Consider the following 25,375-nt stretch of genomic DNA (forward strand, 5'->3'; position numbering starts at 1 on the left):
ATGGTATCATTCCCAAACAAATTATTAAGAATCCATTGTTCAGAAGGCTGGGCAGTAAAAAAATCTGAGACTTGTTTTTGGTGCCATGATGCTTAGCTGAGATGTCACATATATTCATGAGATGATGGAAGTACTTCACAGGGAAGTACTTCACTTTGTATTGAAATACTACTGGTCTTTCCTGAGATCCTGAAAGAAGAATAAGATTTGGTAGTTGGAGAGTAGATGGGGAAGATGTTTTAGTTATAGAAGAAACAGCCTGTGAAATGATTAGTAGTTGGGCAGAGAGTCAGCAAGTGATTGTAGACAAGTTTAAAGAGTGGGGCATAAGATGAGACGGTGTCTCCTTCAAACACTGACTGACTTAAAAGTTGATGCAGTTAAGGTTGATATCACACCCAAATTGACATCAGTATCACTGGGGAATTTTCAGAGTTTGGTCTACTTAAACTCACTTTATAGATGAGGAAACACATTGTGTGAGACCACTTTAGTAGTCGCAGAATAGGACTTGTTGGGAATGATATTTGTTTATATTGAATAGCATATGATTTTGTTTTCCAAAATTTATTTGGCAACATTGCTTAGCCTCTCAGACTCATCATTCTCTTGGGAGAGCTCATACCAGCATTCTTGTGCTAGATGCTGTTTATAAGAGGAAGGTATTAAATGACTTAATGTCTACCAAGTCATGCATGATGCCCATAGTTACCAGGCCAAAGGGCTGAATGAAGAGCAAGAGCCTAAAACTCAGGATGTCTATTTGAGACTGAATTAGATGTTAAGAGGCAATGGTCTTTAAAAAGAAAGTAAAGGACACTTCATATACAGAACAAGCTTTGGAATCTTAAACTGGCCCAATATAGGTGAAATGGCATATTTGAGCTCTTACACATTTTAGCCATGTATCTCTAAAATGCTAAATTTATGTACCATATTTCAGCTCTCACTAATACTGAAATTTAAATTTGTCAGTGGCATAACTGTTTTTTTATTAATTAGTACCTGAACTGGTTTTAAAAACAGAGGAAGCATTTTTAGACTACAAATAAAAGTGAAGTTTATGATAATGTTAGGAAGTTATCATGGCATGTGGGAAATGCTCAGATATTTCTTGGAAAAAAGATCTGGTTCAAAAAAGACTTGTGGAAATGATATTTCTGATCTTGTCACTGTTTTGATCCAGTAATTTAAAAGAATACTTACAATGCAGGCAGGGGGATATCTGTTTTAAAAATAGGTCACAAATTTGGCACAAATTAAAAATTTACATATCCATTTATAGCTGTCTTTAAAATTCATCTTTTGTAAGATGGTTCATTGAAAAAGTAGTTCAACACTTTATGTATATTTTATATTTTAATAACTTAAGGATTTGCTAATGATTCCACATTTGGATTGCATTTGAGTTGTATGTCTGAATTCATCCGTCACTGATATATCTAAAAAAATACATATATGGTTATTTGATCTGAACAGTACTATTTTCCTACCTAATTTTCTTTTCCACCTTTATAAAATGGAAGTAACAACTCTGGACATTATTCCTTAGGGCATTGGAAGAATGAATTAGATGGTTTTAAGTACTTTTTCCCCAAGGAGAAAGATATGACTTCTTAAACCCCACGTAGGAGACTACACTTAATCTTTAGCATTTTTATATTATTGAAATTGAAGGTACTACTTGTTTTTACCTATTTCACAAAGAAGACACATGACTTAAAAGACATTTAACAGATGGAAGGAGTGGCAGAGGTAGCTTTTGAGTTTAGTCTTTGAATCCATCCACTAGATGTCTCTCTCTTCTCCATTAATAAATGAATATATTTCAATTAGATTTGCTGCTGTCAAGAGCAGTTTGGATCTGAGTTATACCAAAAACATTCACTTTCCCATTTAAAGGATGCCATTTTCAGCATGGCTTTTAAAAATGAAATATTCCTTAGGCTGTTTCATCGTTCAGAGTGTGATTTATTCTGCAGTATTTGTTTGGAACATTCTGTATTCTAAGTACTGTTCAAGATGCAGGGACTATAATAGCAAAACAGAAGTGGTATTTGCTACCTGAGACTCTTCTTTAAGGTTAGGCTTTGTTCAGTTTCTCTTTAGTGATGTAGATCATTGGAAAAATGCCAAGTTAATTGCAAAGTCAAAGAAGTCTAAGATTGGTTACATCTCATGTTACAAAGACATGATTTGTTAATTGTCTTGAATACATGCAGACTTGAGACACCCACCAACTTAAGTTTTCTAAGGTTAATATATAAAGGATAAATGAAGGTTTCTTACCAGAAAAAAAAATTAAAAATTACCTCCAGTTAGCAATATGTGATCAAGAGCTCCTTGCAGTGGTGTGTTGTACCCATCAAACTGAACCTTGGGTGAAACAGCATGAATTGGTTTGGCCCATTGCTCTTCCTGTTTTAGTCTGATCTGAGGTACTGTGCTTTGGCCTCAGGATTGTGATTTCAGTTTTATATTCCAGAATATATTCAAGGTATGTATACCCTTTTCTGGACATTGGTTAGTCCTTTACAACAGAAAATCTCAACTTTTTTTTTTTAACTGACATCATAAAATTACAACAAGAACTGGGAATTTATGGTGTTCTGAGACCAGGGGCTATGTGCTCTGTGTCACCTACATTCTTGGCAAGATCATTTCCCATTCCCCAGCAGCTTTCCTTCTTGGGCCCTTTGTATTCTCAAAATGAGCACCAATAGCAAAAGGAGATGATTAAAGTTCCTTCAGTATTAATAAGTGCCCTTGAGCCTTAGTAGCAAAGAAATGAACTGAAGTTATACTTTATCAAAGAAGCAAGCATTTTTATTTCCTTATATGCTGTTAGGTTTTCTCCCAGCGCTTCCTCATAAAATGTGCAAGGTGAACTCCAGTAACACAAGCCTAAAGCTAACTCTTAAAAGAATGCTTTATTGTGAGTTTGAGGGATGGCACTTGAGATTGAGATAGAGCTACCTGAAGTTTAATGCAAATATTTTGTGAAGTGGAATAAATGCCTGTGTATTGTCTTGACAATACATAGATATTAGGATTTTAAGTGACCTTGAGATAACTCTGGAGAAAGAACTTGCACATTGAACCAGGCAGGAGACTCCTGGCTCTATGACACAGCTGCAGTAATACATGTCTCTTGTCACTCCCAATTTCAAGAAGGGGCTCTACAAATTGACTGAAAACAATCTTTTATGGGGAGACGCCTTGCTGACATCTGTCACCACTTCTGCCTCTGAACATTTGTCTGTTCTGAGATCGGGGCCAGTTGCCCTAGATGTGGCTGGTCAACAGGGCATGGTAGAACATCAGTACTGTGCTTAGTCACTCAGTCATGTCCAACTTTGCAATTGCATGGACTGTAGCCCACCAGACAACTTTGTCCATGGGAATTCTCCAGGCAAGAATGCTGGAGGGGGTTTCCATACCCTCCTCCAGGGGGTCTTCCCCATCCAGGGATTGAGTCCAGGTCTCCCGCATTGCAGGTAGATTCTTTACCATCTGAACCACCAGGAAACCCCAGAACATCAGTAAGGAAGTCTTGTGTTCACCACATTGTAGTACATTTACCTTAGAATTATTAAACTCAGAAATTCTAGTGCCATGTCTTTTTATGTATGCAGACAGCGTGTCTTGTGAACTACAGCTTTTTGTACTGTCTGTCTGTTGGTTTACACTCACCAAACCAATTTATAGACATGCCCTACCAGTGTGTTAACATTTCATGATGCAGTGAGTGGAAAGTGTTCTTAACACACAAAAACCCTTAAGTGACTTTTGAAATAGTTTGGTGGTGGTTTCAGGGACTTTGAAGAACTCCAGCACCATAGTGCTTTATATCAGCACGGAAAGAATTCAGCAAGAGGCAAAGCGATAGGTAAGAAATGATTTATTAGAATAGGGCACTTCTGAGGCTTACAAGTGGGTGGGTGAGAGGATGCTGTGCTCCAAGAACTTACTGGGCTACAGTTTTATAATCAAAGGAAAAGTGGGGAGGGGGAGAAAAACATTTTTTGGTGTAGATGTCACCCTTCCATCATCAGTTCCTCTTGCAGGTTGAGCCAGGAAGTTTTCTTGTCCCTACATGGTCAAGCTAAGACCACAAATTATTGTTTTTTATGTGTGAGCATTTCCTAGGCATCATTAACTTACTAAGCCCACTGGGCAGGATGTGGGGCTCATGCCACCATTGTGTTATTGTTTGGGGCATGTTTTCTGCTTCATGGTTTTGCTGCTAAGCAAGCCTGCTTGGTTTTGTGGTTAAGCAAACCTACTTTGTTGAGTAATCGGTAATGTATAGGAGTTTCCCATATATAATGTATATAGTCCTGTATATATAGCAGATTGTGCTGGGTCTTCATTGCTGCATGTGGGCTTTCTCTAGCAATGGCCAGTGAGGGCTACTCTGTTGCGGTACGCGAGCTTCTCATGGCGGTGGCTTCTCTTCTGGAGCCAGGCTGTATCTGTGAGGGCTTTAGGGTTGCAGCACATGGACTCAGTAGTTGCAGAGTGCAGGCTCAATTGCTCTGAAGCATGTAGACTCTTCTTGGACCGGGGGTCAAACCCATGTTCCCTGCAGTGGCAGGAGAATTCTTATCCACTGTACCACCAGGGAAGTCCTCCTGTATTTTTTTACTTAACAGTCTCCTAGTGGGTTTAACCATTTATTCACCTACTTTGTCCCTTTACTCTGTCCCTAACACATTGGGGTAAGAACAGGTTTCCACTCCATGCGGTCTTATTATATTCTCTGTAATGGGTGTGATTATCTAATGATGACACATTGGAGCTGAGATGATGTTACATACATCATTTGAGCAATAAAAACTTAATAGGCTATGCCTTTTCAAGCAATTAATGTGTGTCCAGGGTAGGATAAGACAGGAAGAAAAGGCTGATTACTGTCCCCATTCATAAAAAGAACAAAATCTAAAAGTTGCAGGTTGAAAGTATCACCTTATTTGTGTGAGCAGGATTTACACAGAAGGCTAACCTGATTCATAGCTGCCCATTTCCTTTTAGAGTTCTTTTTGTATGTGCAACTTTGCTGAATGGATTCCTGTTGAAATCCTGTTAAATCACTGTTCCTTCCACCTGAGGAAGACTGGCCTGCCTTCACTTTTGAAAATGGGGAGGTCTTTTGTTGTAGCTTCGTAATCTACTGCTTGACTCAGCCTCATCTTAGTTTTGGTTGGGCGTGATGTGCCATTTTTGCTGAACTTGAAATATTGCTATTCCTTGGTAATCAAATTCAGTCCAAAAAAATATGTTTGAGCATTCATCACATAGGAGGCACTGTGCTAGACAGTGAGGACACAGAGCACTTTGTATGTGTAGCTTAACTTGGAGACAGCCCTGAACTAACGTTACTAAGCAGAGGCAGGACACTGCATTGCCCTTCATGAGACACAGATAAAGCCAGCTGCAGAGTTAACAGGAAACAGTGTTTCTCCCATGGATATGCTGCAACTATAATATAACAATCTCCTTAAAGTGTCTACTGCTTTTTTGCTCATTGAGAAACTTTGTTTTCTAAGTCTTATAGACCATCAGAAATTTTGTTACTTAAAATTTGTCAGTAAGATGAAATATTCCACATTTTTGTCATTTACTTTAATACAAGTTGCCCTGGCTTCCATATGAGGGGCAGAGCTTCAAATAAGGGTTTGGGAACATGTCATGGCACATGTCAACTCTAGTTCCCAAGGATACAGAACCTTAGGTCCAGTTGGTAGTCCAGACCTTATGTTCAGCCCTTTACGGAGCCTTTCCTTGCTCTGAGCCTATCACAAGGTTGATTTATTGAAATTTCACCCTTTCCCCAGAATTTGTAATTTCCACATTTCCTTCATGTGCAGGTATTTTTACAGTAATGGGTATTGTCAGACTGGTGACTAGGTCAATTTATTGGTTTGCTCCTGGAAGTCTTAATGGTGATTGGGCTAGGACAGAAATCTATTCCAAGTATAAAACACAAAAGGACAGAAAATCTGATTTTAACTGAGGATTCAGGATTGCTTCAAGAAGGCAGCTGAATTAATAATTTATTAGGTGGTGTCACCTTTTAAACAGCTCAGTATTACAGATATGAGACCAAGTAAACTGAAGTGATTTTTCCACTTTGACAGTTCTCAATTTAGCATTAAATATATGTATATGTAATGCATTTACATACTATATACACTAATATATACCTGTATCCTGTGTTTTCACTTTTAGTGGTTTTATATATAGATAGATAACTTCTCTTCCACTAAGTAATACCTCTTCATGGAGGGTGGAGTTTGTGCTTAAAATTCCATGTAATTTTTTTCCAGTGTCTTGACCAGCGTTGTGCATATAGTAGGTGTTCAATAAACACTTTCCAAGACAAATATCATATGATATGGCTTATATGCAGAATCTTAAAAAAATGATACAGTTGAACTTACAAAACAGAAACAGACTCACAGACTTGGAAAAGAAACTAATGGTTACCAAAGGGGAAAGGTGGCAGGGGAGGAATGAATTGGGAGTTTGAGACTGACATATATACGCTATATTTAAAACAGGTAGTCAGCAAGGACCTACTGAATAGCACACGGAACTCTGCTCAGTATTCTAAAACAACTTAAATGGGAAACAAATTAGAAAAAGAATAGATGTATGTATATGCATAGCTAAATCACTTTGTGGTACACCTAAAACTAACACAACATTGTTAACCAACTGAACTCCAGTATAAGGTAAAAATTAAAAATAAATAATAAAACATTTAAAAGATAAACACTTTACACCTTGAATCAAAGAAGTTTCACATCTTTGCTATTTCCTTGAGACTTTCCCCAAATTTGAAACCTAAGGTATTGTGGCATCCTCTTCCTCACATTTCTGTCTCTGTATAAAGTACAAGTTACCCTGATAGTGAGGCGCTGTGCAGTTGAAGCTTTTTGTAGCTCCATCTGTCTAAATGTCAGTGGATAGATGTATTTGTCATAATGTGTGGTAAGTGCAAATAAGCCCCCTGTTAGTAGTATCACTAGAGATAAAATCGATACACAGGAACTCAAAGAGGTGATAAGCTGTCAGATTGCCCTCGAAGGAAATACACAATGTCATTTGTAGCTGAAAATGTGCAGAAGTAAATGCACAATTTCTCACTCCAACCTGATTTGTTTTTCAAACCTCTGTGTATTTTACTTTTGTTCATTCACCACTTTGGTTGAAATAAACCTTTAATTAAAAACAGCTCAGGAAAACCACTGACGGCATTAATAGATCTCAACACAGCAGCAGCGCAGCAACAGTCTGAATTCACTGACTTGCCTTCCAGGCGGGCCTTGCCCTTTCTGTAGAGGCTGGTGGAGAAGCTGAAGTCTCTGGCTCTTAGTGGCTGCTGGGGGATCTATGTCCTTGATCTACTTATACCTAAAGTAACACTTTTCCTTGAAACTTGGCTATTCAAGGATTCATAAAACCAGCAGAAGTAGGAAGTAATAAACCTTTTGAGTAACCAGAAAGGATTGGATAAAAGCCCACATTCTGACCCTTCGCTCTTTCCTCGTGGTTGTGCCCTAAAATTCATGCTTACCTGACACATGGTCTGAAAGCTCTCTGTTCTAGTGTTTCGTCCCTGATGAGTGTTAATATATTAGATTTTGAGTTAGTGTTCCTGTCCCCACCTTCCTCTGGACTTACTAGGTTGTTTGGTGAAGCCTGATCACTTCAGTGATGTACACCTGGAGCGGTTTTATGTTTTCTCACTGAAGGCAGGTGAAGGAACCAGGAGGGAGTCTGTCCCAGTGTTTGCTGTTGCACTCATTGGTGTAATGCACTGTGTATGTGAAAAATAATGAAGATTTCCAGTCATGATCCTAAGCTGCTTCGGTTTTGATAATTTTTCCACAGAAAGATTCAATTCTGTTCAATAAGTATTAAAAAATAGTTGAAAAGGGGAAGTGTAAAAGATAATGTTTAAAGGATTTTTTGCTACCTGAAGAATGAGGCTGACAAGTAGTTGAAAATATAACTACTGAGAATTCCTTGGCAGTTCAGTGATAGGACTTTGTGCTTTCACTGCCCAGGAGATGGGTTCAGTCCCTAGCTGGGGAACTAAGATCCCACAAGCTGTGAGACATGGCCAAATTAAAAAACAAGACAGGGCTTTCCTGGTGGCTCAATGGTAAGGAATCTGTCTGCCAATGCAGAAAACATGGGTTTGATCCCTGGTCTGGGGAGATGTTGTGGAACACAAGCCCATGTGCTACAACTATCGAGCCTGTGCTCTGGAGCCCAGGAACTGCAACTACTGAGCCCACGTGCCACAATTACTGAAGCCTGAGTGCCCTAGAGCCCATGCTCTGCAACAAGAGAAGCCACTGCAATGAGAAGCCTGCACACTGCAATGAGGAATAACCCCTGCTTCCCACAACCAGAGAAAAGCTCCCTCAGCAATGAAGACCCACCACAGCCAAAAATAATTACAAAAATTTTTTTAAAAACAAACACTACTATCTGTTGAGCACCAACTCTGTGCTAGGCAGTGTTTTGGATTGTTGCTGTTTAGTCACTCAGTCACGTCTAACTCTGTGACCCCACGTACTGCAGCACGATAGGCTTCCCTGTCCTTTACTATCTCCTGGAATTTGCTCAAACTCATGTCCATTGACTTGGTGATGCCATCGAAACATTTCACCTGCTGTCATCCCCTTCTCCTGCCCTCAGTCTTTCCCAACATCCGGGTCTTTTCCATTGAGTTGGCTCTTTGAATCAAGTGGCTGGAGCTTCAGCTTCAGCATCAGCCCTTCCAATGAGTATTCAGGGTTGATATTTCCTTTAGGATTGACTGATGTGATCTCCCTGCAATCCAAGGGACTCAAAGAGTCTTCTCCAGCGTTTTGGATACTTGACACTTAATCCTCACAGTCACTCAATGATTTGGGCGTCACTAACTCCATTTACAGAGAAAAAAAATGAAGCTTAGCAAGGAGGAAAGACTTGACCAAGGCAGGCTCCATTTGGATACAATAACAGAAAATCAAACTCAAATAGATTAAATAAGAATATCACCTGGTGTGGAAGCAATCTATAGATAAGTAGCTCCAGGAGTGATTAACCTGATAGTCCACTAGCATCATCCAGAACCCCATTTCCCCCCTCTTTCTGTTGTGCCATTCTCAGCAGGAACTGTGTTTGGGTTCTCTTCCTGTGGTTGACAATGAATAGTTGCTGTTTCAGGCCTCTTATCCAGACACCATCGTATCTAGCAGCAGTAGAGACAGCTCATCCTGGATCGTCGTTTTTTAAGAAAAAGGGCAATTACCTACATACCTTCCCAGAAGAGTTCTTATGTGTTCCATGGTCAGAATTACAGCATGTATCCATGCTGAGTGGATTTCAGTGTTTGACTTAGTGAGAGCAAGTGGAAGAGTGTGTCTCCCTGAGACAAATCAGGCGTGTGCACATCTCAGATTGCTGGATACACAGTCAACAATGTCTGTTCCCTAGGAGCAGAGCAGGGGCCAATCCAAAGCCTGTGCTTGCCTCATGTATTCCTGAAACTCACATGTGCATAAATGCTTCCTGTGTATGGCTCTTAGGAAAAATGTGACTGGAGCAGATCCCAGTGTTTAAGAGATTTACACTTGTAATTACATTTGGGTTAGATAAGTATTAACATTTGTTCACTTTCTCTGAACATTGGCCAAATGGTGTGTGGAGCAACTGTGGTATTGAAGAGTGTGACTTCCTGGAAACAAGACAACGTAACTCTGACTGGTTTTAACAGCCTCTTCTTACAGAACGTCCCTCTCACTGTCTCCTTAGTGAGGAGTAGCCGTGGGCTCACGAGTTTGAGAAGGCAGACAGATTGAGGAGGTCCTTGAATTTCATTCAGGCCAAGGGATGCTTTTCTGTAAGGAACCTGGAGTCACTGAAGACTAACCAGAACAAGACATGCATATGTGCTAAGTCGCTTCAGTCGTGTCCGACTCTGTGTGACCCTATGGACTATAGACTGCCGGGCTCCCCAGTCCATGGGATTCTCTGTGTAAGAATACTGAAATGGTTTGCCATTTTCTCCTCCAGGGGTTCTTCTCAACCCAGGAATCAAACCTGTGTCTCCTGCATTGGCAGGCAGATTTTTTTACCATTGACCCACCTGGGAAGCCCATACTTGTTCTAGAATTTCATATAAATAGAATCCTTCAGCTTTCACTCAGCACTCTATATGTGAGACCACTCCACAGTGTTGTGTGTATCAGCATTCACTTTTGGTGCTTAGTGTTACTTTTGTGTTGTTGAACAGCATTCCACCTCTTTATTTTGTAAGTTGTTCCCTGCCTCTCCTCCTCTTTCCTTGGAAGCAGCTCCTTCCTGAAGCCCTTGTTCCCTTAAAAAGCATTAAATGTGCTTTCTCCAATAAAAGCCAGAAAGATTTTTATTCGAGGCAAGGATGTACAAAGTGTTTGTCTTCATGGAATAGAAGAGGGAAATGGCAACATAAAAACATACAAGTTAATCTTAATAAATTAGGCTACCACTTAATTCTCCAGTAAAGAGCCGGTTCAGCCTTAAGTTAGAGTGGAGGCTGGGAACAAGCTCAAGGGAGTGGTTATGAAAGCTGGTGCAGAGCGGGTGTCAGTGGAGCTCAGCGCATCATTAGATCAGGCAGAGGTGGAGGAAGGACCATGCTGAGTAGTGTAGCCTGGGTGGTGGTGGAGATGACTGGGTTGGGGGTGAGGAGGCAGGGTGAGAGGGTGGATTTGGACTCAGATTCCTAGGAGAGGACTTTCCTTGTACAGTGGTACAATGGATAAGAGTTCACCTGCTAATGCAGGGGACATGAATTCGATCCCTAGTCCAGGAAGATCCCACATGCCATGGAGCAGCTGAGCCTGTGCATCACAACTACTGAACCTGAGTTATAGAGCAAGTGGGCTGCAACTATGGAAGCCCATGTGCCATGGGCCTAGAGCCCATGCTCCGCAGCAAGAGAAGTGACCACAATGAGAAGCCTGCATGCCGCAACTAGAGAAAGCCTATGTGCAGCAACGAAGACCCAGCACAGCCAAAATTAAATAAAAGGAATTAAAAAAAAAAAATTTCCCAGAAGAGGTAAAAGCTAGTAGGATGGAAAGAAAGAGGGGGCAGGTTAAGCCTGGAGAAGAATGATGGCTGGGTCCTCTTCTTGGAAAGCAACAAAGCAGGAGAGGATGAGTGACATATTCCCCAGTACGGATGGTGCAGCCCCAGCTCCAATGCCTGTCCTCAGCATGACATGGCTCCTTAAGAGATTTTTTTGTTCTATTTACTCTGAACAGGTGAAGTTGATAAAAGGTCCCGCCTCAGGTTCAAGGAGGTTGGATTTCAGTGCAGCACGTGTACAGGAGGCCTCTCCCAACTGCCCAGGGCTAGATAGTAGAGCTCACTCTCCCCAGAGTCAGTCTGTAGCCTATCATGTGGTGGTAGATGGCAGCAAGCCCTAAGTTAGGAACCACACCGTGATGTGTTATCAAGAGACACTAGGCACACATTCTTTGATCAGATCAACCAGGGATGGAATTACCTGGCTCTACCAATTGCGATTAACATTGGCTGCAAAGATTGGCAAGATAAACCTGGGACATGCCAGACTTTGAATTCAGGAGCCCTTCTGGTTTGTAATCATCAGAATTGTATCTGCAGCACAAAAGGGGCTCCTAGCAGACCGAATGGGCTTCACAATGAACGTGATGCTGCAAGTGTACAGTTTGCTCCAGCCAGGGTGCTTCTGTACTTCTTGAATGCATGCCAGTTGGTGATACAGGGAGGCAGTGATGCTGTGATGTTTTTACTTGACCCCAGGATCCTGGTTGTATTCTGGAGGGTTGAAGTTGCCAGAAATCTGGCTACATCTGAAAAGGGATGTATATTTTTAAAAACCCTAGCAAGTATCCTCAGTATGGGCAGTTGACAGGCCCAAATATACACAGATTAAAATTTTCATAAGTATATTTTTGACTTTCTAGGCAGAGGATACTGGTCTAAGACTGCTCTGCTCATTCACATTGTAGAGACTTCCTTATCTGATATTATGGATTTTATCATTGATACTTCTAGGAAAAACTGTCATTTCCCACCTCCCTTACCCATAACCCATGAATCTTAGGACTTTTTGTCATTTCCTTCTGAAAGGAATGGCCCTACTCTAGTATTCTTGCCTGGAGAATCCATGGACATAGGAGCCTGGTGGGCTACATACAGTCCATGGGGTCGCAAAGAATCAGACATGACTGAGTGACTAACACTTTCACTGTCTGTTACCGGTGTCTCTACTTCTGTGGGTGCTGTAGCCATTAACCTACAAAAGAATAAAAGATAAGTCTAGGAGGTTATCTTTCTGGAAGATGTCAGTACTCAACGACACTGCTGCTGCTGCTGCTGCTAAGTTGCTTCAGTGGTGTCCAACTCTGTGCGACTCCAGAGACAGCAGCCCACCAGGCTCCCCCGTCCCTGGGATTCTCCAGGCAAGAACACTGGAGTGGGTTGCCATTGCCTTCTCCAATGTATGAAAGTGAAAAGTGAAAGTGAAGTCGCTCAGTCGTGTCCGACTCCTAGCGACCCCATGGACTGAAGCCCACCAGGCTCCTCCGTCCATGGGATTTGCCAGGCAAGAGTATTGGAGTGGGTTGCCATTCGACGACACTAGTTTCTCTAAATGTTTAGGAATCAACTCCTAAAATTCTATCAGTGCCCAGAGAGTGGGGAGAACTAAAAATTGGAGGCTGTAAGAGTATCTACAGCAGTGTCTGCCTCCCTCCTCTCTCCTACTGCCGGTCTGTTTTTTGTTTTTTTTTTTTTTTTTTTCCGATATGTAAACTCCCTCTGCCTGGAGGCGGATGCTCCCCCCGCTGAACGCCTGGAAATGTGCTCCAGGCCTCTGAGAACTTGTCCTCTGACAGATGGTGGCAAATTAAACTGGCAAATGAAAAAAGAGCGTTTCCAGGCCCTCTGCTGGGGAAGTGATTCCAGAGGGGGAGAGGCAGGGAGGACAAATAGCTGAAAGGGGCCAAAAAACATTTGGTTCTCGGCGGCATCTATTTGGCCAATAAGCACTTCCTGAATGCCTTTGTAGGAGGAGCTGCTCCAGGCACTAGAGGAAAACAAAGAAATCACAAAGACCAGATTCTGTCCTTTATCTAGTAAGACTGACAGCACCTGGAGGGGTGCAGGGACAACTCTAGGAACGAAGGCTTCTCTCAGGGTGAACGGAAAACTGTAGCCACCCTACAATAACGTGGTAATGTGTATTGATGGGTAGGTCTTGAATACACAAAGAGGAAGAGAGAAACAAAATTCCAGGGTTGGAGATGACACTTGGCAATCTTCTCAATTTAAAGGTTGGGAGGGACTTCCCTGGTGGTCCAATGGCTAAGACACTGTCCTCCCAATGCAGTGGGCCCTGGGTTCTATCCCTGGTCAAGGAACTAGATCCTGCACGCTGCAACTAAGACCCAGCACAACCAAATAAATAAATAAATAAAGTGGGGAAACCAAAGCCTCTTTTCAGCAACATGGTGTGGTTTGTTCAAGGTCAAAGTCACTCAGTTATCTGGTACTCAGTGATTATTATTACTACTACCGGTAGTACTCATACCATAAATAATAGTACTAATGATGCTATGAATGGGAGTCGTAATAACAGTACTAACAGTGCTACTAATAGGTAAGATTATAGAGCCCTTACTGTGTACCAGCCACTGTCCTAGGTGCTTTGGGTGTATTATCTTATTGAATACTCACAGCTGGTTATGTTGTTTTTCACCTCCATTTCACAGATGGAAAAACTGAGGCAGAAGAGTACAAGCAGCTTGCCCAAAGTCATAGAACCAGAAAGTGGTGGAAATGAGATCTGCCCCAGGCAGCTGGGCTGCACAACGTGCACTCTTCATTTCTGAACCACAGGGCCCCTCAGTCTGTTAGGGGAAGCACACTGATTGAAACCGCCCACCCTGGCCAGGCACGATAGTACCCATTTGCATGAGTTGTTATATGACAAGAGGTCCTGATAAGGAATACGGAACTAATAAGCCACCCCCAACAGGAAGAGTTTGGGAAAGGTTGAAAGGAGACATCGCGTGTCCGTCCACTTCCCAGAATCCCTCTCGCTAGCATCCACCTTGGCTGAGCAATGCGTGTGCCACGAAAGACTCTGAATCAGAGTGATTGGCCAAAGACCACCGGAAACTAATCCCATCACCATAAAACCCGAGACTGCAAGCCACACGGCAGAGCAGTTCGCCTGGGTTCCCTTACCCTACTGCTCTCCACCTGGGTGCCCTTTCCCAGTAAAATCTCTTGCTTTGTCAGCACATGTGTCTCCTCAGACAATTCATTTCCGAGCGTTAGACGAGAGCCCAGTTTCGGGCCCTGGAAGGGGTCCCCCTTCCTGCAACAAGTCCAGTGCTTCTCGTCCAGGGCTTCTCATCTAGTGCTCCTAGGCCTTGAACTGGGCATGTAAGGCACTGAGAAGTCATTGAGCCAGGGAGTGACTTGACAAAAGAGATACTGAGAGTTGGTTTGTGTGGATTCAGTGGTCTGGGTGGAGTAGGGAAGAAATGGAGAAGGGAGACCGAGTAAAAGACTGTCTAGATATAGTTGAACATCTGGGCCACAGCAGGAATAGAGGATTACACTGGACAAGAATGATGTTAGCCGTCACTCAATTCACAGTAAGAATTAGCCAGTCCAGTGGCTTATCCTCTTCGAAAACAAAACTCTGACCTGTAGAAGGAGGGAATGGAGAGAAGGTGAAGGACCAAAAAGGGGAGAAGTAGTACAGTAAAGAGAAGGGGCAGAGAGCAAAAGTAGAAATGGAGTGGATATTGATGGCATTCCCCCATATTTCTTACTTATAGATCCTGCTTTTGAGGGGATGGTTTAATTTACTTTACATAATGTCTGTGGCCATTTCTCATTGCATGAGGGTAAGAAAGAACAGAATGAGAAGGATGTGATCTCCTAGCACAGGTGTCCCCTACCTCCGGGGTCTAATGCCTGATGATCTGAGGAGGAGCTGATGTAATAATAATAGAAATAAAGTGCACAATAAATGTAATGCCCTTGAATCATCCTGAAAGCAAACCACCCCCGACCCCGAGTCCATAGAAAAACTGTCTTCCATGAAACCAGTCACTGGTACTCAAAAGATTGGGGCCCACTGCCCTAGTGGGCATAGACCTTAACAACGGAATAAACATCATGTTAGGAAATGAAGAGCACACACTCTGCACCCCAGCTGCCTGGGGCTACCTCAGTTCCAGACAACCACCAGCTGGTTTTCAGTGATTGGTGACGCCCTCGGGGAAGGACTTGTTATCCCTCCCCCAGCCCCTTGTTGGGAGGTCTGCAGGGCTTCCGCCTCCCAGGCATTGCCTTTGCCTGGAGACCCTCACCCAGTGACTGACAGATACAAGGGTATAAAGACTGGGACATCTTGGCCCAAAGTGGGCAACCCTGACAGGCAGTCTACACTCCAAACTTTTGGGCACCAGGGACTGGTTTCGTGGAAGATAGTTTTTCTATGGACTCAGGTTGGGGGGTGGTTTGCTTTCAGGATGATTCAAGGGCATTACATTTATTGTGCACTTTATTTCTATTATTATTACATCAGCTCCTCCTCAGAGCATCAGGCATTAGACTCTGGAGGTAGGGGACACCTGCGCTAGGAGATCACATCTTTCTCATTCTGTTCTTTCTTGGAGAAGGCAATGGCACCCCACTCCAGTACTCTTGCCTGGCAAATCCCAGAGACAGAGGAGCCTGGTAGGCTGCGGTCCATGGGGTCCTGAAGAGTCGGACATGACTGAGTGACTTCCCTTTCACTTTTCTCTTTCATGCATTGGAGAAGGAAATGGCAACCCACTCCAGTGTTCTTGCCTGGAGAATCCCAGGGATGGGGGAGCCTGGTGGTCTGCCGTCTATGACAGGTATTATGTAAAGCAAATTAAACCATCCCCTCAAAAGCAGTGTCTATAAGTAAGAAATAGGGGGGATGCCATCAATATCCACTCCATTTCTACTTTTGCTCTCTGCCCCTTCTCTTTACTGTACTACTTCTCCCCTTTTTGGTCCTTCACCTTCTCTCCATTCCCTCCCTCTACAGGTCAGAGTTTTGTTTTCTAAGAAGATAAGCCACTGGATTGGCAGCTGAGACTGATTTGGGCAGTATAGAAATTCAGCTCTCCATCTACCCAGTCCTGCCTCTGCCCCCTCCCAGAGCTTGCCCAGTAAACTTCAGAGGCACTTCCCGGGGAACACAGGGACCCTCAGAGAAGCCTCTGACTGCCTTGTCTGCCACCCACTGTGGCCTGACTGCTGTGATGGGGGTAGGTGTCTCCTTCCTGCATCACCATGCACTTTCTACCCCATACCGTTTACATCATGAAAGATAATTGGATAAAACCTGCTTTTCGGGTGGGCAGAGGTATAACACCTCTCTTGCTAGAATCTTCAGACAGGCCTGGGCAGTATGGCTTAACTCATTGTTGATCACGGATATTATATATTATATAGAGTATAGAATTGCTCAGAATTTTTCGATTAGAAGTAATTTTTTATCTGTGTGCAGTCCTCAGACTCCCCAGGTGAACTCAGAGGTCTGGCAGCTCAGAATCTACTGATAGATCATCAGACTGTGTGTGTGTGTGTGAGTGTGTGTGTATGTGAGTGTGTGTGTGTGTGTGTGTGTGTGTGTGTGTGTGTGTGTGTGTGTGTTAACCAGAAATAACTCCAGAGCACAGGCGTCTCTCTGCAGCAGACTCTGCTCTGGGCTGGCGTCTGCTTGCAGCTGGCCAGTCTTGGTCGTCTTCCTGTGCACGACGTGGCAGCAGTTGCCCCTCAGCACCTGAGCCCACCTCACCGCAGGTTTAGTTGCACCAGTTCATGATTTCTGAATACCGATTCCCAATCCCAAATGCCAGGAGGGAGAGAATCTGGCTGCCTTCCTTGAGTGACATGGCCATCCCGGTTCAACATGTGTGGCTGGGGTCTGGGGGGTGCAGAGTCTCAGAGGAAGGGGCTGAGGTGAGCTGGGGAGAGGACACCTCCCACCCCCCGCAGAATGATTAACTACATATAATGTGTGAATCTGTCCTTGGAGGGTTGAACGAAGGATGACTAGATTTCTCAAGATATTTACAACTCTCAGAGATGAATGCCCATGATAAAGAGAAGCAGAATTATATGTCAGGAGGAACAGAAAAGACAATGAACAGCTCTTTGATTTATAGCTTTCCCCACTTACCCATGAGGGGAAACCTTCCAAGACCCTCATTGGATGCCCAAAACCATAGATAGTAAGTTCTGAAATCTAATATGATGTTTTTCCTGTACATGCATGAAAGTTAAAGTGTTAGTCGCTCAGTCGTGTCCGACTCTTTGGGACCCCATGGAATGTAGCCCCGGGCTCCTCTGTCCATAGAATTCTCCAAGCAAGAACACAGAAGTGGGTAGCCATTCCCTTCTCCAGGGGATTTTCCCAACCCAGGGATGGAATTCAGGTCTCTTGTATTGCAGGCAGATTCTTTACCTTCTGAGTCACCACAAAAGCCCCATACCTGTAATAAAGTTTAATTTATAAATTAGACACAATAAGAGATTAACAACAATAACCACTAATAAAATACAATTACATAAAAATACACAGCAATAGATAGCATATTAAAAAGCAGAGATGTTACTTTGCCAACAAAGTCCGTCTAGTCAAGGCTATGGTTTTTCCAGTGGTCATGTATGGATGTGAGAGCTGGACTGTGAAGAAATCTGAGCGCCGAAGAATTGATGCTTTTGAACTGTGGTGTTGGAGAAGACTCTTGAGAGTCCCTTGGACTGCAAGGAGATCCAACCAGTCCATCCTAAAGGAGATCAGTCCTGGGTGTTCATTGGAAGGACTGATGCTGAAGCTGAAACTCCAATACTTTGGCCACCTCATGCGAAGAGTTGACTCATTGGAAAGACCCTGATGCTGGGAGGGATTGGGGGCAGGAGGAGAAGGGGACGACAGAGGATGAGATGGCTGGATGGCATCACTGGGTCGATGGACATAAGTTTGGGTAAACTGCAGGAGTTGGTGATGGACAGGGAGGCCTGGCGAGCTGCGATTCACGGGGTCGCAGAGTCGGACACGACTGAGCAATTGAACTGAACTGAACTGATACTGCAATAAAAGTTATGTGAATGTAATCTCTCTCAAAATATCTTACTGTACAAATTGAATGTCTCTTCCATCTTAACTCGGCACTTACTACGTGTGGTGGCTCTAACTTCTGCAGTTTGAGGTGTGACAGCAAAACGAGCACGGATTCCTTTTTCCCTTCTCACAATTTCACGGATAGATTTGTTCTTTCTGTAGCTCCTAACAACCTCCGCATATGATTTTTCCCACTTTCCTCATTAAGTAGAAACCTTTCCCCTTTTCACTCAGAGCACTTCCGTCTTTGGTATATCCACCCGAATCGCCAGCATCACCACTCTTGCATTTTGGGGACATTACTAAATAAAAGTGACTTGAACTCAAGCCCCAGATTATCACAGCTGTTGATTTGATACCCAGCCTGCTACAAAGTAACCAATGGGCGGATGTGCTGGACCTAGAGCTGATCCGCTTCTGGGCGGAATTTAAAACTTCGCGCGATTTCATCACACTGCTCAGTGGTGCGTGATTTAAAACGTAAGGATTGTTTATTTCTGGATTTGCTATTTAATATTTCCTGTTCGTAGTTGACCGTGGGTAATGGAAACCTCCGAGAGCCAAGCTTCAGGTAAGGGGAAAACGGCTGTCATTGTAAACTGGACAAAGGAGGCCGGGAGACAGACTCTGGTGCTTCTGATTGGCTCTGAGAATAGTTGTATGTGGCGTTAGATATTTAAAGGAATGGATCTGTATTTGGGTGATAAGCTGTCGTTAAGTTTCCGAGTGATATTTCCATTGGCATTCTGTCGGGCGAGCTGCACTCAGATGCTCCTTTTCAAGCCCTGGACGTGAGCAGTTTCCCCAATATCCACCAGATGGTACCTTCCTACCAGAAATTAGGTTTCAGGCTGAGGAACTCCACGTGGTTTTTCTGCCTTTTGCAGACACGCTACAGATTTCAGACGCCTGTCAACTACAGTGGAAACACGAAAAGTCAGAAAGACTGAATCCCGGGGCAAAAGGGGGTAGGGGAGCCTATAATAGTTTTATTTTCAAGAATATGAAAAAGAAGTCTAGTGTTCTTTTTGTGGTGGGGCAGCTGCTTGTGGAGAGTGGACCAGAGTCCTAGCAAAAGTCACATGTGAGGTGAGCCCCCCGAGAGGATTCCATGATGCCTCTGTGTCATCCCATGAGTTGCCAAGTGCATTTTGCTGGTGTTTCTCTGAAATTATAACCGGTTACCGTGTTAAAAAGAGCCTTTGTTGGAGAGACTTCTCAGTTCCTTCAGCACTTTTCATCCCCACCCCTGGGTTGTTTAGCATCCCTGGACTGGGGAAGGTCATGGTGTTTACTGCAGGATGATTATTCTGTCCTGGTGCCTAGTACTTTCCTGTTTTTAGCACTGACAGCAAAGCAAAATCATATGGTCAGTGATCCTGGTTGACTGAAATGTTCACCCCAGAGAAAACAGACCTTTACACATGTTCAGTGAGCCGGGCAGTTGAGTGGGGCAGTGGGATACCCTTTCTTTTTAATATTTATTTTTTATTTACTTATTTGTTTGGATGCACCTGGCCTTAGTTGCAGCATACATGATCTTTGATCTTCCTTGCGGCCTGGGGGGTCTTCTAGTGAGGGAATATGGGATCTGTAGCTGCCGCATTTGAACTCTTAATTGTGGCATGTGGCACCTAGTTCCCTGACCAGGGATGGAACCTGGGCCCCATACACTGCGAGTGCAGAGTCTTAGCCACTGGACCACCAGGGAAGTCCCAGTATTTTCAAATTATGAGTCACTTAATTGCTGGTATTTTCTTAGCAGACCCCTTTGCTCCATGTAAGCAGAGGAAGGTATGTCAGGAAAGGCAGAGTGCTGGAGAAAAGGGCTCTTTTCTTGGCCTTTGAGTTTCAGAAGTTTAGGTCTTCTCTGATAGACTTGGGAGCACAAGTGGTAAATAGACACAGTGGTCCCAGGTTGGTAAGAGATAAGGGAGGGGTGTGGGGTGACGAGAGGGGGCACTGGGGTGCCTGAAACCAGGGAGGCCATGCTGCTCTCATCTACCCTCAGCCAAGTTCCCAGGGGAGGTCTGGGCTTGTGGGACCTCAGGGACCCTAGGGAGGAAACAGGAAGGGTGTGAGGGTCTCAGAGCAGAGAGGGCTGTCCCCTCGTCCCAGAGCAGAGGGCCACAGAGATTCAGGTGACTTTGAGAGGCACAGAAGCAACAGGGACAACCGAGGCTGCAGAGAGGTCCATTGTGGCCAGGGCCTTCACGCCCACCTCTGCCTGCCTGGCAAAGCCTCTTGCCTTTCCTTATCATTTCTCTGTTTCCTGCTACTTGCCTGATATTTTGGCCAAACTGAACTGGGCCTTGTGCCCTGTACTTTCTGTTCCAGCCCTTGAGTCAGGCTGTATCTTGACTGAAACAGGTCTTTCCTTTCATGTTTCCTGTCAAAACCTTACCCTTTATTTCAGGCCCAGCTCATGAAGCCTTTCCAAGTCTTTCCAAAACCAGCTGTCAACTCTTTTTCAACTCTGGCAATGGTCTTGGAGTATTTTTACAGGCATCCTTTTGGCGTTTGGTATTCCTTTGTGTCCCCATGGCACCCATGGTAGGTCTCAGCCAAGGTCTGTCGATTTGTTGGGTGCAGTCAGTGCTGAAAGGAGTGCTGTATTCCACGTGCACTGTGGATAGTACCTCTTGAGGTGTGACGGAAGCAGACCTTTATGATTTGGGGAGGCTCTTCGTGCCCTGGCTGCTCTGGTCCTCTGGATGGAAAGCTCTGTTATCAGGGCCAGAATATCATAGTACTTATGGGTTCAACCTGTGACTTTCCAGAGAGCTGAGGGGAGAATAATCACTGGGGCCTTCTGTCTGAAAACCTGGTCCTCTTGCTGCGGGGGTGGCTCTTCTGTCTCCCTAGTAAAGCACACTGGCATCATGGAGCCCCTTGGATGGCCTGATTTCAGCGTCTTGCTGACTGCCTTTCATTCCCAGATCTTCTGCTGATGCCTGAAACACTTAAACTGGCCACACACATCTGTGTTCTAAGATCCGAGATTGAACATGGAAGGTAGGTTTTCCTGGGTGAGGAAAAGAGTGATTTAAATTTTCACTGAGGTCTAAGCTGTTGATAGCAGAGTTTTTCCTGAGAATGGCTTTCCACTAGGAGGAGGGTGGGCTGGGAGAGAGCCCTAAGCTGGCCTGTTGACCAGGAATGGGGTTGGCAGGAAGAAAAGAGCAGTGGGTGGTGGGAAAGAAGGCTGGGGATGAAGATGAAGTTTATCTCCCTACCCTCTTTTATGTCCTGGGCCCTGTCTCATTCTGATGTTCTACAGAAATGGATCTCTGCCTTTCGATTTCATAAACCTAAAAAGTATTTTTCTAAAATCATTTTTGAATACCAGAAGGTTACCATTATTTATTTGATTACATAAGAATGTTAACAATAAAAAAACCTCTACCACATATTGTTGCCATCATTTCATAAAAGAAAGGAGGTTTTAATGATAAAATATGTATTGGGAAAGACAATCTTAGATCAAAGCGTGTTCCTTCAAATTGAATGAATACCTTTACAGAAAAAAAAAAAATATGACCACTTTGCCTCTATCTGTCTCCCTTTGCTGTGGGCCCAGGAAAATGTTGGCAGGGTCTGGCATCCAGGTCCAACTGTTGTTTGTTTTTTTTTTTTTAAACTTATTTTATTTAATTATATTTGGTTTACAATGTGGTGTTTTTTAAAATTTTTTTTTAATTTTTATTTTATTTTTAAATTTTACATAATTGTATTAGCTTTTTTGAGAATCACATCCATCCTGGTTCTGAAACCCAGCCATGGTTTATCGTTTAAGACGCCATGCTGCCCCCTGGTGGTCCAAGGCAGTAACTGTAGCAGCTAAAAGGGTCTCAATATATTAGTATTTACGGCCTCCTCCTGTTGATTTGGAAAAGGCAATGGCACCCCACTCCAGTACTTTTGCCTAGAAAATCCCATGGATGGAGGAACCTGGTAGGCTGCAGTCCATGGGGTCGCTGAGGGTCGGACACGACTGAGTGACTTCATTTTCACTTTTCACTTTCATGCATTGGAGAAGGAAATGGCAACCCATTCCAGTGTTCTTGCCTGGAGAATCCCAGGGACGGGAAGCCTGGTGGGCTGCTGTCTATGGGGTCACACAGAGTTGGACACGACTAAAGTGACGCAGCAGCAGCAGCCTAATGATTACCGTATGTTTATTTCACCAACCAGCCACTAAGGGTGGGGCTGCGTAGGACAGGGTCACATGAAGATGAAGAGAGCCAGGCCCTTAATACCAAGGAGCTTTCCTATGACACTGATGTTTCAGACAAAAGTTAGCAAAAATGTTTGGATTTGTGTGTTGAAACATCCACTCCCTGCCAATGTGGTTTTACTTCAACTCTGAGTCCAGAGGCCCAGGGTAGTCACCGACCCCTGTGTGGTGGCATGCAGTCGATCTGTCAGCATCCGAGCAATTTGTGAACTAGGGTCCAGTGGCCACCTGGAGCTTGATCTCCATCTCCACCTGGAAACCTAAGCCCACAGGGGCTGAAGAAGCTGGAAAGAGACAGCACTGACTAATGTAGCCATGGTGATTCTCGCACAACGTTCCTGTTTCCAGCTCCTCAGCGTCTGTTTTTTCTTTTTTTGGTCACACTCTATGGCAGATGGGGTCTTCGAACCCAGACCAGGGATTGAACTCATGCCCCCTGCATTGGAAGTGCAGATTCTTAACCACTGGGCCACCAGGGAAGTCCTGTTCCTCAGGGTCTAAATCCTACTTATTAGGCCATCCCCAGGTCAGACAAGCCCACCTTTCTCTTGAAATCGTTTGTGCCTCCTCCAAACCCACAATGACCTCTCTGCCCTCAGGACTAGTCAGGACTACTCTCTACCATCATTTTTTTTCTCTTGTTTTCTTTTCCAAGTAGACAAGTGATTCCTGGATGGCTGAGGCAGTATTTTATCAGTTTTCTCTCCATCTCTGCTTCTGAAATAACATCTCAGAGCTTTTAATTTTCTCTTTTATTATGTAGAGGAGCTGCCTACTTCCTTTCAAATATTAGGGCTTCACTTAAGACTAATCAAAATATTTTTCATCAAAGATGAGAAATTAAGTCATCTTAGGCAGTTGGGCTGTAACAATCCCCAAGTCTCTATGGCTTAAATTAATGGAAGTTTTTTCTTCCTAATGCTACATGGCCCGTGCAGGTCATTTGGGAGTAGGGTTGCTCAAATTAACAAAGAAAATACAGGACAACCAGCTAAATTTGAATTTCAAATGATCAATCTTTTTTTTTTTTCTTTTAGTGTAAGTATGTCTCCAGAAATACATACTAAAAATTATTACTATAATTACTTGAAGTTCAAATTTAACTGAATACCCCGTATCTTATCTGGCAACCCTACTTGGAGTTACCTGTTGAGGTGTTCTGTTGTCCTGGTAATATCTCAGTCTTGGCGAGGAAGAGATTGAGAGTGACATTGGGAAGGATGAGAGGATGAAAAAGGTGGTACCCACCCACAGCCCATTCTACAAAACAGGACTGAGGCTCAGGTATTGAGTAGATTAAAGAGAGCTGTAAATTCTTTGCTACTCATCCCCTTGAATCTGAGCCAGCCTTAGTGGTCCAACAGAATGTGGCTGAAGCAACACTGCATAACTTCTTAGGCTTGGTCAGAAGAAGCCTTGAAGTTCATGCCTCAGTCTCTTGGGACACAATCTCAAAACCCCAGTTGACTGTGTTAGAAGTGTGACCACCCTGAGGCCCCCTTGAGCTGCTCTGGTTGACAGTCCAGCTGAGCTCAGCTTTTCAGCCATTCACACCGAGGCCCCCCCAGGTGTGGGTGAAGCTGTCTTGAACCCTACAGTTCATCCTGCATGTGTGTGTGTATGCTAAGTCACCTCACTTGTATCAGACTCTTTGTGTTCCTATGGACCATAGCTTGCCAGGCTTCTCTGTCTGTGGGATTTTCCAGGCAAGAGTACTGGAGTGGGTTGCCATGACCTCCTCCAGGGTATCTTCCCAATCCAGGGATTGAACCCATGTCTCTTAGGTCTCCTGCATTGGCAGGAGGGTTCTTTACCACTAGTGCCACTGGGAAGACCTCAGTTCATCCTACTCACCATCTAAACACCACAGACTGGTCTCAGTTGATGCCATGAGGACCTGAAACATCCCTTAGCTAAACTGTGGCCTGAATTCTCAACCCTCAGAATCACAAGATATAATAATATGACTATTGTCTTAAACGCACTGAGGTAATGAAGCAGATAATACACACTTAACACTCATGCTCAGGTACCCGATTTTCTTTTCCCTTTTCCCAGATCCTTCATATTGTGTGCCTAGATGCTTTCACCCGTGAGGAGGCATGGTTAGCCTGGGATCTCCATCTTCAACAGAGATGCTCCAGATAAACTCTTCTTTTAAGTAGAGTTTGGTCTATACTGCAGGTACAATTTTGTTGTCAGCTTAAATCCAATAAGTAATCAATCCAGTGTTGAGTAAGCATCTCCATGGGGAGGAAAGTGTGCTGGATGGTGATGGAAGAAGACTGTCTCTGTACATATCATGTAAAACATCTCACTGCAGTTTAACAATTACACAGGCATGCACGCTAAGTCGCTTCAGTCGTATTTAACTCTTTGTGACTCTATGGACTGTACTCACATGCTTAATTAATTTGCTTTTTACCTTTACCTTGTGAAGCAAATATCCTTTTATTACACTGAGACGTAAACTGAAACCAGGTCACATAAGCAGTAAGTGCCAGAGATGGGATTTGAACCAAGACTTACCCACCAATTCAGATCTCCTGTTCACTTGCTGATAAACAGGAGACCCTAGGTTCATTTCCAGTGGTGCCTTGACTGAGCATCCGGCTCTCTTTTGGGCTTCCCTGGTGGCTCAGATGGTAAAGACTCTGCCTGCAATGCAGGAGACCTGAGTCGGGAAGATACCCTGGAGAAGGATTCAGTATTCTTGCCATGGACAGAGGAGCTTGATGGGCTACAGTCCATGGGGTCACAAAGAGTCAGACATGACTGAGTGACTAACACTTTCACTTTACCCACAAATTATTTTCCATTATGTGAAAGCCTTAAAAGACCGATGCAAACCTTCATTCTACAAATAAGAAGATTGAGAACCAGGAAGAAATAGTATCACTGCTGTGCTTTATCACTAA

At 43.7% G+C, this 25,375-nt stretch overlaps 1 long non-coding RNA gene across 1 annotated transcript; it reads left to right on the forward strand.

Moving 5' to 3' along the window:
• The first annotated feature begins 18,173 nt into the window (after positions 1–18,173).
• On the forward strand, positions 18,174–25,149 carry LOC123331629. Its single transcript, XR_006548372.2, has 3 exons — positions 18,174–18,791; positions 21,160–21,235; positions 24,516–25,149. It is a non-coding gene; the product is annotated as an uncharacterized LOC123331629 (long non-coding RNA).
• Positions 25,150–25,375: the final 226 nt, after the last annotated feature.

This window comes from Bubalus bubalis, chromosome 2 (genome assembly GCF_019923935.1).
Source record: "Bubalus bubalis isolate 160015118507 breed Murrah chromosome 2, NDDB_SH_1, whole genome shotgun sequence".
Lineage (NCBI taxonomy): Eukaryota > Metazoa > Chordata > Mammalia > Artiodactyla > Bovidae > Bubalus > Bubalus bubalis.